This window comes from Agelaius tricolor, unplaced genomic scaffold (genome assembly GCF_023055355.1).
Source record: "Agelaius tricolor isolate 1412-34295 unplaced genomic scaffold, bAgeTri1.0.p SCAF_6, whole genome shotgun sequence".
Lineage (NCBI taxonomy): Eukaryota > Metazoa > Chordata > Aves > Passeriformes > Icteridae > Agelaius > Agelaius tricolor.
The window spans coordinates 19,697,999-19,717,217 of NW_027269266.1; positions in this window are offsets into that span (position 1 = coordinate 19,697,999).

The window sequence follows — 19,219 nt, forward strand, 5'->3', positions numbered from 1 at the left end:
TTATAATATCTTTTATCTAAGGCAATACAGATTTCCTAGCTAATATTAATTTCTAGCATCTATAGATGCGAAGGCATTTTATAAAGTAGATAAGTATCATCCTCCTTTACTCTGTGATAAATTTGGGGGCAGTCGGTATCATGAGCTCTTAAAGAAATTAAGCTGTCTGTGGGAGAGAAGGGAGTCATATTATAGATTAACAACAGGTTAACAGGCAAGGAACAAAGAGAAGGAATGAATGTTTGGGCTTCATGATGGATGAAAGCCATAGATCACTGGGATCTTTGGAGTACACAGAAATGGAAAAGAATGGAGAACAAGGAGACTAACGGTGATGCGAGGTTATTCAGGGTAATAAAAATGAAAGCTGATTGCAAAGAGCTGGGGAAAAATGTCATGGTGCTAAGCAGGCAATAGGATGACAGATTACATTCTATATAATAAATGTGAAGGGGAAAAGCAGTCAGAGACAATGGATCCTAAAGTACCTATTTTCATGCAGGAAAGAGAGCTTGTGGTTATAATAATAGGTATTTTCAAACATTGGTACAATTGTCAATAGTGGATAAAAATTCCTACTGTATATTGTAGCAATTACTGGGAAAAAATAGAAAACAAAGCAGGAAAAGATTCTCAAATCATTAGTCCATACTGGGAATGTATCTTGAAATGTGATCTAGAATTGGCCATCTTTACTTCAAGCAGAACTTAGTGGTATTAAAAAAAGTTCAGAGAGGAGAAATAAGGTCAAAGGTTGGAACATTTCTTTTTGAGCAATGAAACTAATCAGGTAGCTGTGATGGGAATCCACAACAATACAGATTACAAGGGTAAGTGAAGAGGGAGCAGCTGTAGCAGCTGTTCATTGTGTCTTGTTATCTGAAAAGAAAAAATGCCAGACTCAAATGAAATTGAGAGATGGTACGTTCAAAATAATCAACAGGAGACATTTTTTTCTGTAGTGCTGCTGTTTAAACTGTGTATCCCCCTGCCCTGAGATGCAGCAATACAGTAGCAGCGAGCCCCCTGAGTGGGGAATAATGTGCATTGACTCCATGACTGCAGAAGGTGGATCAATCACTTTATTAAGCTGTACTGTACTATGCTGCCCTATACTATACACTAGTAAGAAAAACCCATCGCCCTTGCCAGGCAGTGCAATACACACATGGATCCAATTGGTCAAAGAATCAAAACACCATCATCAGAGTCCAATTAGGAAATCCCTCTTTGGTAAACAATCTCCATAACACATTCCACATCTGTACAACAACAGGAGCAGCAAATGAAGATAAGAATTGTTTTAATTCTTTCTCTGAGCTTTCTCACAGCCTTCTCCAGGAAAATCCTGGGAAAATCTCTGTGTGTCTCTGTTCAGAAGATGTGTGATTACCACATAGTATCACAGTGGACTGGACAAATGGAAAGAACAAATGGAAGAACAGGTGGAAAGAACTACCTACAACAGCTTTTAAGAAACAAGAAAGCATCTCTTATTTAGAAGTCCCCTACAGGTCACTGGGACCTGAGAGCACTGCTGCTCTTACAATGCCTGTCACTCCTGGCCACTGCCACAGGCAGGACAGATGGATCCTTAGTCTCTTCCAGTGAACTGCCCTTCAAGGCCTTGAGCTTCCCAGAGAAACAAAAGCTTCTCTTTGTAATTCAGAACTGGCAATGCAAACCTTTGCAGTGCCTCTTGCAGCCAGAAGGGAGAGACACTGCTCCTGAAGGTACTGATATCTAACCCAGCTGCCAGGGTCTACAAAGGGTGGCTTGTGCACTGTGCCGTCTCATGAACTTAAATTTTGTGAAAACCAACATATATAAATATATAACATAATTCAACATAATCCAATACAATATAAGTCTTTTTACCTTATACTCCATACACTCTATTACATATTGTACATGTAATATTTTATATATATTATTCTGCTTGGTCAAAGAGCAGAAAAGCTTATGGGAAAGAAGTTAACCAAATTTTCTTGACCAAAGACAAAAAGTTAAGACTGGTTATATAGTCCTAAAAGCTTGTCCCCTCAAGACCCTCCCCCAAAACACCACAAAACCCAACAAAACAGAATAGGAAAACTTCCCCACAAACTCATAACAATGATTAAAAGCAATTTTAGACTTGTGATGCATTCCTTTTTTAGTTGTTCTGTGGCATTGGCAATCAAACAGCTGTAATCTATTCCCTTGCTCCCTCCTGTGACATGATGGCTTACCCTTCACAACCTTCTGAAACGAAAACTCCTCAAACTTTACTTCTTGTAATTATTTTATTCCCTAAGCATTTTCCTTTGATAATGCTGTTTTCTTACAGCCCTTCATCACTTATGGCTAGAGTAGCTTACAAGTTCTTTCATTCTTTTGCTCTTTGGAGTTGGATTTCTTCCTCCAGCCCTTATGTTTAAGTAAACAAAGCATCTTCTGTCAGACTGTAGAAGTGATGAAGTACAAATATTTATTTGTATTTCAGACATTCAAGGTTGTTCAGTACAAGCACATGACAGCATCTTCTAGGATGTTGTAAGAGGAGAGGATGCTCCAAATGAGGAAAAAATCACCATATGGACAATTTACCAAAACAAGAGCTGAGAGCTGGTCATTAGTTCTTCAAGAACAACACATGGAACACTGATAATACAACTGATGGGGCTAAAAATCCCTCTTCTGCCTCTATATTTAATTAATTTTAGCAATTTTAACCATTCTTACAGAAACTCACTTAAAAATTATGAAAGGCACAGAAAATTAAGTGATCTGGCTTGGTTGTGCCAGAGACAGGGGCTTTAAATTCTCCTGTCTTCTGGTGTCTCATTTCAGGGTCTCATTCTGAGGTAAGCTTGAATCTTACTCTCCATTTAATAAACTTTGTTTTCCATTTAAAAACAAAACTTTTTTCCCCTGTACTGGTAGGTATCCAATCAGCCTGGCTGTAACTTGAGCTGTCTGTGCACACAAAAAGATGTAGATGATGACAAAGTACATGATTTGTGGAAAATTTTGAATACTTCACTATCCAAATGACCTAAATTTCAAAATTCTTATAGGGTAAAGTGACCTCAGCAATAAATGGTACCTAGAAAGTATGCAGGCACAATAAGGAAGGGATATTGAAATTTTGGCTGTGAAAACACAGCATATTCTATATTTCTCTTTAGGGGGATCTGTTTTCCCTCTTCTATATTTTCAACCCCTTTGGGGTTTTTTTGCGCTCTTTCACATTTACTCAAGCATTGTAGTGATAGCTTTCTTTCTTGTTATTCCCACATGCAAGCCCTCAAGATCAAGATCAAGATCAAGGACTGTTCTTACATTGGTTTTGGTTTTTTTTTTTTTTAGGATATTCAAGGCCTTCATAATCTCCACATCTCTATTTTTACCAGTCTATCTCTTAGAACTTCTTCCAGAAATGCCTCATTCTAGTTTAGTGTCTTACACTAGGAAAAATGTTGTGTAAAAATAATTTTTCAGGATTAGCTCCTTCCGACCGAAAGTTTGTAATCTATCAAGTGTGTCCAGCTGCTTGAGGAAGCAGCAGAGGCATTTTTGATGCAATATACTGCAGTCATTGTTAAAGCCAAAAATTATAACATAATTGAAAACATATGAAAACACTAGAATTTCCTCTACCACATGAAACTTTTATTTACCCTTTTGATTGCACTGTGCTACAAGGATACACATTCCTTTTGCTGACAGATAAAAGACTTTTATATTTTCCTTGCATGCACTGCAGACAGCTTATCAGATAAGTGAGATAGGAGAGAACCATTAATTGTGGCAAAAAAAAAAAAAGATTTATGGAGGGATTTTTAATAAAGTGTCATTTACAATTATTAAGTGTTATTTACAATTAAATATTATTAAGTGTTATTTACAATTAAAACTACAGATCCCCTAAGTGCTGCCTGACAGTGTTAGTCAATTTTACCAGTTGCAGCAACAACACCTAAAATGTTGCAGATTTAATTTGTTGTATAATCTCCTCATATGCAATCTACCACAGTCTTTTCATCATCTTCTTTCCCTCCTTAGTCAGAACACTGTGGTCTAAGCTTCAGAGTTAAACCACTGGAGTTAAACAAGTGTCAGAGAAAGAGGGCAAATAAGATTTGTTGAATTAGACTTTAGACACAGTCATGATCAAAGAGGGAGACGAAGGCAAAATTCAAACTGAACTTTCAAACTGCAGGCAGGGCTGTAGCCAAACAACAACTGTTAAAGCCGACACAAATCACAGAACTCAAATAATGCACTGCTCTCTGAGGGTCAGATTCAAGCCTGTGCTGAAGTCCACCCACCTGAGGAACATAAAGGGACCTTGAAGTAGCCTTTAATGTGCAGCAGAGGATTGACCTAGGATGGAGAAATCTGCAGCTGGCATAAAACTGATGTTGCTATCTCTTCATCAGTCCCTCTGGCCCACAACATATAAGAGGCATGTCAAGGACAAAAGGGAGAGCAGCCAGAATATATTGTGCACTGCCAGTCTAATGGGAATTTTTGATTCCAGGCACTAAAGAAGTGCAAATGGGTATTATGATGGAAGTTCTCTCCTTACCTATATTTCTCCCCTTTAAGAAATACCTCAGCTTCCAAAATGGTCCCTGCAGCTTGCTGGGGAGAACTAGTTTAAGGGTTTGGTGCAGGAGGAGAAGAATTACCAGAAACCTTAAAGGTTAAATAACAGAAGTTTATAGTTGTTAAAAAACAACAACTTGTAATCTTGCAGAGATTTTTCACTATATAAAAGTCAGGCTCTTTTTTGTTTTTGCTATGGCTTCGGTACAACTGATCATTCAGAAAAATAATGAATCTACTGCAAGCTAATATAGAGCTTTCTAGCAAAGTGAATTTGGCTACAGCTGGCCTGGTGGAGGGGGTCAGGACAGGCTGGATAATTTTACTCTTTGAAGAGTCATCTGGGAGTTCATTTTTCATTGCTCTGAAAGCACTCTGAGGTCAAACAGCAGTTCTGAAGTCCTGTGTTTATTAGTGCTCTCAGATCTTCTGGCAAGACAGACTGGATTCAGATCAAGTGTGAGCCTCTGATTGTATTTCTGTCAAGTTAACCATCACACATAGTGGTGTTTATGTCAGCTGGTTGCCTGAAGATGAATGATGTCTGATATGGCATGAAATGAGATATATTTGGGTAAAATAAACTTGCCCGCAACAAATCTCTGTGTTAAAGCTATATTTTGAGAAAAATTAACTCATTTTTAGTGGGAGAAAGTGACTTCATCACTTTTTCTAGGTGACTGTGTGTACTCTGTGTCTCTAGGCACCCTACAACTAGACATATAATCTCTGGGAATCTTAAATGTAAAGATCCTTTCCTACCTAGAAAGACCTACTCTAGTGTGCAGGGTAACAGGTCATAAGGACTGTAAGTGCATATCAATAGATAGGATAAGCTTAGCTTTTACCAGCAGCAAAGCCAATGGAAACGTTTCCTCCTTTAGTTCCCTGATTTCTGAACAATTCTCCCAAGTCACTCTATTATGCCAGTGCCACCACCTGAGTGTTGAACTGTCTCCATGTTCATTGAATTATAGAAAAAAACCTCTATTTTCTCTCTGATGCTGCACAAACAACAGCATCATCAAGGAAAGGAGGCAGAAGAATCTGCACAAGAATAGGAATGGTTAGGCAGACTAGGTGAAAGTGAAAATGTCTTAGATTGGTTTTGCCATTAAATAAAACATAGTATGAACTATCCCTGAGGCAATCAAATGCATAGAAGCTTGCTTTGCTTTGTCTCAGAAAGTAATCAGAAAAAAAAAAATTTACATTGGCGTGCTGCTTTCAAGACATTGCAAAAAATACAGTGGTCAGTAGCCAGAATCAGAGATTTTGATCTAAAGGAACAATTATGTTCCTTTATTGTGCAGAGAGACTGAGGTAGGTGGAGGTAGCACACTCAGACATTGCTGCTCAAGGGCTTTTTGCTTACACAGAAGAGAGACAAATTCACAGTTCTGCAAGTAAACAACAAGCCTGGGAAAAAAGTTTGATTTGCTTAGTGTGAGACTTCTGCTATGTTTCCTTAGGGAGCTAGCCATGGTTCTGCAGCATTCCTTCATGCAGCACACATCCACATAAATCATCCCACCTTGAGTCACTTCAGAGGAAAAGGGAGAGGATGAATATCCTGTGGAGGTGTCTCCATCTCTTCATTGACTGTAAAGGGAGCCTAAATAAATAGCTTGGACTAAGATGTAAATGTTTCAGGAATGGCTTAGACTAACTTATAAATCATGAAAATTAGGAAAGATAATTCCTGGTCTTAATACTTTCCCTTTGTCTCCTTTTTGTCATACAGTAATTTCATTGTGTCCCTTTTCAGCACAAATTCTTTAAATCAGAGCACTGGAACTCCCTCCTGATGGATGCCTGTGATTACAACTATATGTGCACTACACAAATAAACATGCAGCACATACAGCTCCTCAGAGCCTTTCCAGACCAGCTCTCCTGGGAAGGTGGATCCTGAAAGCTTCTGAGGGCATGGAAGAGACTTTCAAGGAGGAAACAGGCCATAGTGAGTATTTGCAATGTGTGCTTGGATTCAAATGGGTTGCTGCTGCCTAAAATGAAAGTCCTGAAAGTTTTACTAAGAAGCTAATACCCACACACACAGTCTGCCTGCTCAGTGTGCAGGTCCTTTGTGTGTACAATTCCTCTTTCTATGCACAGTCCCACATCTGCAGCTCCCTCAGTGATGCTGCACTGACTAGTGATAATACAATGTTGCCGTTGAAAAAGTTTTCACAGAGAAAATCTAATTAGACCAGTTCGTTTCTCATAAAATTATTTTCTCATGGATATTTGAGTGGTTTATTTTTGAGTGGTCTCAATATATTGCTTTTTTTAGCATATTCTTTAAAGTTTGGAGGATAAAAACATTTATTTTGATTTTAAAATTCTCTTTATTTAGCAGATAAGTTCTTGTATTTCTTTCTTTCTGTTTTTAATGAAATTGGTTTTTTAGATGTGGTATTTTTGAATTCAGAATTTTTTTCCAGGAAATAGAAACAGAAAGAATAACGAAACTTCCTTTTCTTGTGAATCATTATGAAAAATGAGGGAAGATTTCTATTCAAGCCAGTTTTAATATCTACAAATAATTAAAAGAATAGAAAACTTTATTCTAAGAGGATATTTTCACAATATTCCCTCTTTCCATGAGATCTTTCTAGTGATGTACAAAAATTCGTAAATATTATTTGTTATGATCATTATCACATAAAGTAGCTTATATATTGTCTAAAAAACATGAATACTTACATTTCCAGCTTAGAAAATGTAGGGAAATTCATTCTGCAGAGTTCCTTCTAAGCAATTGGAGATCTGCTGCCTCTTCAAGATAACTGGTACCAAGTGAGGAAGGATGATCCATAAAGTTAAAAAAAAAAAAAGGCAATAAGAGTATGGCAATTTTGTCAGAAATCTGAATATAGCCCAGAGCTCTTGCCTCTGCTGCAATATATCAATACCTCTTTCAGAGTAAGGTTACAATTTTCTTTGCTTCCTTTTCAGCATTGTGACAACTTTTGTTCCCCCTTGAGGTCAATCAACAGGCTCACTTCAGATTCCATTAGAAAATCAATACTGTTTGTGAATTGAATCAAAAGAGGTCATAATTCCAGTATTTTTCCTCTTCAGTGAAGATATAAATGAAAAATTCTTTGTGTCCATCACAAGCTGGAGATAAAAATTAAAAAGCAGAGCTGCAGGCTGCTACATCTGTAGACTGAATGTATGTATTCAGTGTGCTGCTGCTACAAGCTTTGTGCTATTCCACTGCTTCCAGCTTTCATTCTGTGCAAATGAGGTGCAGGGCCAGGTGCAACGTGTTGCACAAGTGCAGATGTGGAGTTACTCCAAATCTGTGGTTTTCTGTCACAATTTATGGAGTGCACATTACAGCAATAGGGAAGCACTTACCGGCAGCAGAACTTTAATGCATTTAACGAAACATGGAAATCAATAACAAGAACTTCAGTGGGAATATTTTTCTGCCAATAGATTTCTTACAGATTCCTGGGGCATGTAACATGGCTTCCACTTCTAATGGCTTATTTTGGCTGATGGTGACAGAGCACATTAAGTCCCCAGTCTTATCTGCATGCACTGAAATAATTTCCAAGATGTCATTGATTCTCATCTGTTATGCTTTATTGAAAGTTCTGAAGTAATTTTCTCCCTCTCTGCCCCAGTACATATTAAGAAAGTACAGTTATTTTCACGATAAAGTACAATATGCAATTAAATTTGACTAGTTTAAAGAATTAGTGTGGTTTTAATGCCAATTCAAAGAGCCCTTGCTATATTGTTTACAACAGTAGTTGTCCAGAAAATTTATTTACTAAGGCATTTGATTAATTCTGTTCTTGGAGGCTAATTCTGCTCTCAGCACTTTGTCATGATTGCCCATCTCACAAGATTTTTGGACAAAAGCATATACTTTGTAATTGGCCCAAATGTGATCCTATCCTAGGCTGGAAATTGGCTATGTTTTCACAGTAACCTTGTGCAACCTAGAGAACAAACTGCACAGCACACTATTTGCACAGGAGAATTTATATTGGTTACAAACTTCAGCAGTGGCCAAACTCCTTCCTAGACAAGACCTTAGTAGAGCATCTGCTGCTGTTTATGCCTAAAAATTCCTTGTTGTGATTTAACCCCAGCTTCCCTCCAGGGCCTCTAGCTCCTCTATAACATGTTCATTGTTCTGTAATCTTTGAAATCTCCCTCACTATTTAAAATCTTCCACATCAGCATGAATTAGGATGTCATGGTCCAAAATCACCACAAATGTTTTGCTAGTGCTCCTTCCATCTGCCTTAGCTGAAGGCTGTTTTTCCCTCTTTATCCATGGACTTCAGATCTTTTTCCCTCCCTCAGTGTACTACCAACTGGATTCATGAGTCCAAGCAAGCAAAATATTTTCTCCTCATTTTCTCCTTTCCCCATTGCCAGGAAAAATAAAGTATAAAAGATGCAGAGCAGAAGAACTCATTTCCTGAGGAAAAGGAAAGGCTGCAGGGGAAGCTTGGTCCATGCCAGGCAGAGAATGAAGGGGTACTTCTGTATGAAAAGAATTCTGCTTGATTGTCCTTCATAGGAAGAAAAAAAGACAGGCAAGCAAGGCAGATTGGAGAATTTTCCTTGTGGAGAGACCAGAAAGCCTCCAGCCAAAGTGAGAGCCCCACAGTGCTGGCAACCATACACCTCCCACTGATCTCTGTGAAGTGCACTCATGAAACTCAGGGGGGAACCAACATCCTTTGAAAGACATTCCTGTCTCAGGGCTGCACATAAATACAAATTCTAAATCTGTATCCATAAAACATAACCAGACAAAAGCACCAGTCTTGTCAACATGAACTTTGAGTGAGTAAAGCTGCTATTATTTGGACTACTACGGCCAGTTATGCAGGGAGCCCAGCAAAGCTTTCACTCCTCTAGTAGCTCTAGGATTTGTAAGGCAAATTATGAACTTTTACTGGGAGAAACTCATTTTAGTTTCATGAATTTCCTGCCCTCAAAATCCAATTTCTGTGGTTTCTTACATGTTAAGAATAGTCACTTCTGTCTCTGCTCATGCTTTGGGCTTGATTACCCTAGCAAGGGTTGCCTACAAGGAGGAATATATGAGATAATGTGGTGGTATGTATAAGACTCACTTAATAATTTAGTGTAATTGCTAATTGATCTCATTATTCAATTAATGCTGAAAGGCTTGTGAAATCTGGCCTAATTTCCCTGCTCCCAGGAGCTAAATTGATAGGAATGTTTTTTGTTGCCAAGAATCATCAATATTTACAGACTTGTATATTCACAAATATCTGAGAGGTTTTAGCCTCAGAATCCTTCTGCTCTATTGTTTGCTCTTTCATCTTCTTTCAAACATGGAGAGAGCGATTGATGTTTGCTCTGCAGACACTAAAAATAAAATACCTATCACACTCAACTCTCATTCTAGAAGTTAAATATAATTTTGGCTGTTAAAGTGCCCTTCAATGAAATAAAAAAATTCAGTTCATATCCTTGTGTGAAAAAAAACCCCACCACAAATATCCTATTAGTTTGGTTGTTTTTCTCCTGTGTTGTAGCTCTTTCTGCAGTAAGTAGTACCTCTATGCAGGCACACACACAGGCACTTTCAGTAATATCCTTTCCCTTGTCCTTGTAGACAATATACACTTTAGATTTTTGAGTTAACACTGAGCTCTTAAACCTCAATGCAAACTTGATAAACAGATCATATAAAATGTCATTTAGACTAAAATTCTAAATATATGAAGCATGTTGTAAGTAGGTTGGAGTAATGAAGATAAATTACAGGAACACTTGTGTAAATTCTAGATGAGGGGGGAAGTTGCAAAGGTGTTACATCAGTTGCTGTCTTATTATTTTTTCCTTTTACTCTTATTGCTACCAAGTCAAAACTCCCAGTGACTGAACACTAGAAACTGTTTTCTTAATAGCCATTGTCCCAGATAAGAAGACTCACGCTCAGCAACAAGGTGAGCATACAATTGCAGTTTAATTGTTCTTTTCACCTCTGAACTCAAGGAATGGCAACTGTATTTCTGGTGTACTTGAGTGAAATGACTTTGGTGCTAAGCAAGGAAGGAAACTCTCTGCAAAAGTGTGAGAAAATCAGCTACACTTTTATTTTCCCTTGAGAAAGAAAATCTAATTGCTACAGGCATCATAAAGAGATGGAGAATAGAGAAGAGCCTTTGTAAATACACTGGGAAGAGTGATTTCAGTGGGAATCCATTATGTGAATGTATTGATGAAGATAAATGAGTATCCATGAAAAAATCCATTGCATTTTTCAGAATCAAACACAGCTTGAATCTAAGCTGTGTCAACCAGCAAAATATACACTAAAACCTCTCTGTTTTATATACAAGTAGAAATGAGTGTAGGGGTCAATTCAAAAGACCTTGCAGTTACCCCAGGTAAAGACATATTTATGAGCAATTAATGGGAAGTAGGTGATGAAAACTACTGACTACCAGCAAACCACATGGTACATGCAAACTAATTTGAAGAAGATCATACCAGACAGCTGACCTCACACACTGAACCAGTAAATACATTAATTACTTTCTACTGTCTCAAACATTTGTAAGCTACTCTGTAATAAAAGCAAGACAAGAGGAGCATGTTATGAGAAAGAAAAACATGTTCAAGCATTACTGGCTTCTGCTGCCGAAGTCCTCAATGACTGGGGTGCAACAGAAATGAATGAAAGAGAAGCAGGGAGAGGAGAAGGTTGGGGTGGAGCTCAGAGAAAGGTTATCTCAACAAAACTTGTTTGTGAGCATAATGGGTGCTTAGGCTGTGAACTGGTACATCTATCTCAGGTGTATTAGAGATCATTGGCAATGAGCTCTCACTTAGAGCTTCCTCTGCAAGGGGAAAGATCACATTTTACCCTAATGCCTATTGACATATCAAAACCAATTAACTTCCCTCTACATATACTATTTTATGCTTAAGTTAAAATTAATTTCCTATTATTTCAATTACTTTTTCACTATTTATAGACTTAAGTTCCTCACTGACTTCCATTGTTTTGACTGCCAAATAAATTTATCTAAGATTACATGTCACCTAGTAGTATAAGCCTAATTATTGCAGGGCTTCATGGAAAATTTATTTTGCTGCTGAGAAATAGAATTTGGAATGATTTTTTCTTCTTACTATATAGAAAGCACCTAATCATTCTACCTAGAAAGCCCACATTTAGATAAATGACCAGTTGATCAGTTGAGAAATGTCTCAATGTGGATCAGATCTTCACAATCAATATTATTTTTAATATTTGGACACTGCAGAATTACCTCATATCTCATGTACTTTTGGGTATACCTGTAGGGGGATAGAATATAAGAAAAAAAAAAGACAGTGTAGAAAGTAATCTTACCCCTAAGGAGTTGCAGCTGGGCCAATTATCAAAGCTTAGGAACAGGCCTGATTTTAACAGGCCACACCTGTAACCAATGAGAAGAAGAGTGCTATAAAAGAGTGGGGGTCACTGGTTGAGAAGGGCACTGGAGTCAGTTGGCTGCTTTGTGAAGAAGAGAGAGCCGGTGCTTGGAGGAGCAGCCCATGAGGAGAAACACCAAGAAGGTGTGAAACTTTGTGATAAGGAGGCAACAGTATGGAACCCCTGCAATAGGATGACAACATATTGTTGTGTTGCAGTGTTAGCATTTCTTTGTATCTCCCCAGCAGTAACCATGTGCAAAATTTCACTGTGTTACATTTTAAATTCTATTTCTATTGAAAATATATATAATATAAATATATTTATATTAAAAATTCTGTTTCCAAGATGTTACCATCCTTTTGAATGAACATAGTGAAGGTACATTGTCCTAGAGTGAAACAGGAGCAGCTTCTGATAACAGCTTAGCCTGATTTACTGTGCTGTTGGGCTTGTTAAAGAATTGGTGGTGCAACTGGGGTGGGAGAGAGCACAGGGACTTAGGATCTTGGGCATCATTTACATCCTCCTGTGGAGTACATGCTGCCCATGCTATGGTGCCTGAGTTAGTTTAGATTTAATGGGTGTTGTGGTTCTCTTAGATCCCAGTGTGAGCACACACCTTGGGCAGCCGGCTTCTCTGGATGGTCAACAGAAAGTGCAGAGATGACTGCACACATCCTTCCTCTGTGTTTTCCCTCCTGCAGGCTCACAGGTGAGATAACAGAAAGGGACTTGACAGAAGTCAGGATTTAAGCCCTGTAAAAGTGGGAAGGCATTGCTGCACCCCATCCCACCTGGGACTGGGAATCCTTAATTGTCACAGATATGAGGCTGAAACTCATGAAAACCCCATAGCTGATGCTCCATGCTGTCCTGATCCTAGACATTTCTCATGTCTCCTTTTATCAGGTCACATATTTAGAGACAATGGATTTCCTAATTAAAGTTGACAGCTAAATTTAGAATAGTTAATTAGTGGAGGCACCAGACTTGCAGCCTGGGCACAGGTTCAAGGTTTGGAGGACATTGGTGTAGTTTGATTACAATGTTCCCATCAGGCAATAATGCCTGCTGCTGTGGGCAGAAATATGAGAGAGAAATTGATTGTGAGGTTGGAAGTGTAATCTGAGCTGAAAGAGAAGGTGAATGATGTCAATTAGGACAATAATCTCCCCATAGATTATTACAAGGAAGGAAATGATCCTTGGAGCTGCCCAAAATTTCCTCAGTAGGCAGTGGCATTTGGGTGTTAGGTGCTTCTGAAAATCAGGCTATTTCAGATTTTTATTTACTTTCTCAACAGAAACAAAATCTACTCATGCAACTATATTATACAATTGATTGTATGATTTATTTGTATTATATATGCAGAGATGTTTTTCTTCTTATTAACAAGCTCAACATTAAAGAAATTAATTCCCCACGGAGAATAAATTAAAACAAAAACATCCAGAAAAGACAAAACCTATGAAAAGCAGATGGTGCCACATATAAAATGCCATCAATTTTTATGCATCTGTGTAAAAAGGTTGAGATGTTCCCAGCTTTGATGTAAATTCTATTCATCAACCCATCAAAATAACACAACTGTATTAATGATTGCAACAAACGACTTTCTATTCATTAATCCAAACCCACCACCTTTGCAGCAGCAGAGGCTGGGAGGAACTGTGCATGCTCATATATTAAAGTAAGCCTGCAGTGGAACCTATTGCTCTTCACATCAAATTTAAACTTGCAAATTCATTCCTTTTTTAATGTTTTCTACTTCTGCTGCCACTAAACTTCCTTCCTAATAACTGATTTATATTTGGGCAAAGAGGAAGATTCTTTAATGACTACCCCTGGGTCTAGTTTAACAATGGCTCTTTAAGAACCTTTTGCCTTCACCTTTCAATTAATTTTTTTCAAATGTCCTCTATCACAGTCTGGACCTTAATCTGTATTTGCTGTTTCTAAGTTCAGTGCTTTAATCACAGAAAAAAAAGAATCTAATTAGCTAATATAGAAGAATGTATTGACACACAAAATATGTGGTCAAAATTAATTCACGTACCTCCATATCAGCATTAGTATCTGTTCAGGTACACGCATGCCAGAATTTATATCTGAGCCTGAATTCCACTGAGCCCAGACCAACTCCAGTGCTCCAAATCACATTCTGGTAGGTGCTGATATATCTTGTCACTGTCCAGCCCCAAATTAGCACTGCTGTACTGTATCATAGCATGACAGTAGGCACAGAAGTGAAAGATGCCCGTGGGTTTAGAGTTAACAGTTAATGCCAGCCTACTTCCAGAGGTAGAGCTTGTTAAAGAAAATAGACTATAGCATTTTACCATAAAATTAACAGTATGGAAAATAAAATATGCATATATGTAATGCAAAACTAGAGATTTTCTAAGGGTGAACTCCAAATTCTTACTAGGAAAGATACTGTTCAAGTAATGACACCATGGGGGTTACCAACCCTTCTCAGTTATCTTTTGAGTCAGTAAAAACTTTATAACTACTGGACTGACATGGCTCAGTACACCTGGTATGACCCATGGACATCATTAGCTTCAAACTGATGAGAAGAAATCTTTCTTCCACTGTTTCTTTATTATTAGCTCCAGCAATTTTACAATAGTTTGAATATATTCAGCTTTACTTGTCCCCTGTAGAATAATATATTTATGCTGTTTCTGTCATTCAAAGTCCTGTATTGGGTCCAAAGGTCATTTAAAAAGTATAATCTACCACAATTAAAGCTGCAGACCTATATAATGTATATAATACTTTGTATTTAGACTTTTAAAAGACAGGGAAATACCTCACATATCATCAATTTTTTTCCTTTCTTTAGGCATGAAATCATCAGCTTAATCTATTTTGATACCAAGTTCTGCTGCACACAGGTGTTATTCTGGGTATCGATGGGTTTCTTTCTCTCTATATATAGAAAAAAAAAATTGGATCACAGGAAGAACTAGTAAAAGAATAATCAGATACTCAGCTATTTTTAATAGAAGGAGGAACTGTGGAATACCTAATCAGGGAAGTTTCATGACATACAACATAAAATGGAAACATTTCAAATAAAAGCCAACTAAATGTATTCATTACTGCAGTCTGCCCGTGTGATTGGATTTTTTTGCAAAATAGGTAGGATGACAAATCCTGGGTTTTTAGTCACTTTTGATTCAAGTGGGCTTTTAGTGAACTCGGGGGAATAGACTGGCCATTTTCCTATGGAGATTTACCCTCCATGCTGTGTTACATGTGCAAGCAGAAATACATGTTCACATTTACATGTTCAACCTCTTTGAAGACTGGTCCTTAAACAAATTGTTCAAGGACACAGACTGAATCAGTAAATCATGTAAATCATAATTTACTTACATTTTGGTCACTTCAGTTTTTGTATGCAATACTATAGTCATACTACAATAACAGAGTTCAATGTTAGAGTACACCTAATTTTATTTTCTGTTTTCTGTCATTCATCTCTGAAGTTTTAATGTCTAATTCTCATCACATTTCAAATAGAAAACTTACATCTCTTTCTATAGTGTGATTATAGCTCTTTTATCATTCCCTCCAGTATAATGTCACAAGGAATTTTATTCTTCTTCATGTACAATTTAATTTCCTTTTTAATTGACATTGTATAGTATGGTGTTTGTCAGGAATCTCCACATTTACATTTTTATACCTGCATGTATTTTCGGAATGAGAAAAATTAGAAGTCAGTGAAGAGATTAATGCAAATATTATCTGACTGGGAGATCTTTAGTTATTACAATCTGATTTTCTATATGTGACTGTTATATTTTTCTGAACTCAAAATTCTAAAGAAAGCCATTACCCTGTCTCTTTCCTTGGTCAACATATAGTAAATTAGACTTGCCTCACTTTTCTGCACTGACTGAATGAACCACAATCTAATACCGTATCTCAAATAGGTTTGACAAGTTGCCTTTATGTTAAGTTTTTTTACCTGAGTTACTCTATATATAGAAAGTAAAATTCAAAAGATGTTTAATTAAAATCTGCTAAACGCTAGGCATAGGTCAGCACAAAATTACGAATCTTGTACTATGCAGATCTTGAATAAAACTAGGAAGATCAGTCTAGGTGCTGATGTGTAATGCTCCTTTTTGAGCAAACAAAGAAATCTGACACATGGGTTTTACCTTGAGAAAAAGGAGAGCAAGAATGGCAATGTTGTTTACAGCTCTGTAAAATTATGATGTACTTAAGCTTAGTTCTGTTCCATTAACATACTTCCTGAGTTTCTCATTTTACTTTGTTCTCAAGTCAGGGGAGGCACTAGATTTGAGTAGAACACCTACAGCTGGTAAAAGAGAAGAAAGTGAAAGAACCTATTTTTACTTGTGAAATGCAAATCATTAAACTGAATAATTAATGCAGTGCAGTCTAATTTCTTAGTCCACAACATCAGCTTTTATAACTTGTGCAAAATCTGAAACACATCCAGCTTTATTTTTGGAAATAAATATATGTGTTAACTGTAGCTTGCAGATTTTATAACTGGATGAAATTCCAGTATATTCATATGGAAAAACAAAATATTGATATTCATAATTAAAAATGTAATTAGTTTTCTAGAACTTAAATAAAAGCTTACTTACATAAATAATGAAAGAGTTTAAGTTCCTAGGGTGAAATTTATAATGCAGTGGGTGCATGCAACTGTATTTGCATGCAACTATAATTAAAAATCTGTCTTAATGAGGATAAATTAGAGGACTTTGATTATGTAGAAATAAAAAAAACAATTAGAACACGAGAAAAATAGAAGAGACTTTATTTATTATTAAGTTTCTTCTATGGAAGACATTATTAGCAAAAAGTTATCTTTGAAAATAATGATGCTGTAAATGGTAATTTAAGAAAAGAGCATATAATTTTCTTAGGCATTAAAGTATAAAGTAATTTATAAAGTAATTCAACAGCTCCTGTTCAAATATGTTAAAGTGCCAGTGTGGCAGGAGGATAATCCATGGTCCAAAAGCCATATCCATTGTCCAGAAGGATTCGTAAACTCTCAAATTTCCTCAAGGCAGAGAAATTCTTGGTGACCTCGTGCTGCTGCTGTGACTCTACCACAGGAACACATGCATCCTGTATGTGTTTTGGTTAAGTAAGAAGGGTTTACCATAGGAGTCTGCATGTGTCTGCTGATTACCCTTCTTTTTTAGTGAGTGTCAGTGTACCAGGACTGCATGTCTCAACAGTGGGAGGATAAACAGGTCATGTTGTATCTTACTCTTGCTTTGCCTTTTCTTGTCTCTATGCCAGGACCAAAGAGTAAAACTGTCACTCAAAACATAAGATGTGGTGGCCCCACTGACAGGGAGAATCAGATCTTGCATCTGAGGGCACCTGGTGAGTACTATTCTTCAAAGGACCAAACCCTTGACTCAGTGTGTATCTTGTAAACACCAGAGATAGAGCAATGGTAATTCTGGGGTTGATAGGGAAGGTAACTCTGGAAAGTGGCCCTTCTTTGTCCTCACAGGTCCACTATATGGCTATGTGGGAGATGTGTTGGTCTAGTTTGTTTAAACATGCTCTGGGAACCGTGTGGTAACTGGGCCATTACCTGATGTTATTGTCACATAGCAGAGTTCAGTTTCAGGGCTAGACAGGCCTTCTACTCCTGTGATTTCTTCACATTCTCTTGTCACTGCTCAGTGGGTTTAGCTTGGAAAGAAACCAAGCATAAGAGAGCAGAGGAATGATCCCTGAAAATGCAGCCCCTGTGCCAAGATCCACGGGGAATATTTTTCCTCTTTCTTTTACTTTTTCTAATGTCCTAATATTCTGCTTGCTTCATACTCAAAGAATTCCTAATTAAATGTGCACAGATTCTTGGAGTTCTCTGGCTATTGTCACTCTACTCTTTGGATTGAGTTGCCTACGATCCAAGGCCCATTTCATTCAGCACAGCTGCATAAACTTGGTGTATACCTCTAAGCAGACTGCTAGGTTGTGAGAGAGCTGACAGAAAGCACGTAGCCTGCAGCCATGTGAGATAAGAAATGTTGTTGAGGTGGGGATAGGCAGCAGTTCAAAGATTCAAGAGGAAAAATATTGACATGAAAAGGCATAAAATCCTAAGGAAGAAAACTAAGAATAGGAAGCTGCCAACTCAGCAACATCAAAGGTTAGCCCACTCCAAGGAGACCAACCCCATGTGTCTGGGAATTGCTTGTCCAGCAAAGACTCACTGGGTGTGGTGAGCCTATTAATGTCTAGTCCAGTAGTCCTCATCAGCCCTGGCTATTTATTATGTCTATTAGGAAACAACTGTGGAGTTTCTTTACAGGTGGCAAAATTTGCCTGATCAAACCTGTGAGGGCAATGAAGGAATTTTACCCCCAGCTTCACCTTTTTTTCTCCCCCAAAAGCTCTCTTGCCAGAGCAACTTGTTTGTCAAAAGCTTGTCTCCCTCCTCCAAATACTGACTGCTTATTTGGGGTTGAGCAGCAGACTTTGAATCTTCAGTTTTACTTCAGGAGATGGAAGGCATTTGCCTTCCTAGCCCCTCAACCACACCTTGTCATTGTTTTCACAAACTTCTGGCATGATTTTGATGTATATATTTCAATTTTCTCTCTCTGTTAAAATTGTACTGGAAAATACTCAATGTATTACCTGGGTAATAGTGCAAAAACTGTGATGAAATGATTTTCTACTTCAATTTGTATCCAAAGATTTCCCAACTATATTTTTAAATGACACATTTGCAGAGAAGTTGCAAAACCAGAGTCGGTCTGTTTGCTAGATTTTCACAATAGAGGAAATTTAACACTGACATGCTCAGCACTTTCTACTTAATTTTTTTAAACAACAAATTATTATTTTGTTAATGTGCATTTCACAGTGAATGTCATTCAAGCTGGCATTGCAGTGATCAAGAATGATCACAGATGTCAGGTCGTTGATGAAGATAAACTGATTATTACGTATACTTTGGGTACCTAAAGAAATTGAACGTGATTTTTGGTTAATATATCAGTCCACTCAGCTTGTCTTGGGGTAGGAAAAACATGAAGGAGGGAACATGTCCGATGTCAGTTTGTCAGTTCTATTTCTTGTCATTGAGTAAAATAAGTGCTCACTTGTCATTTCACTTGCTTGGGGAAGGCATAATCCCTGCATGTTAATGGATTACTG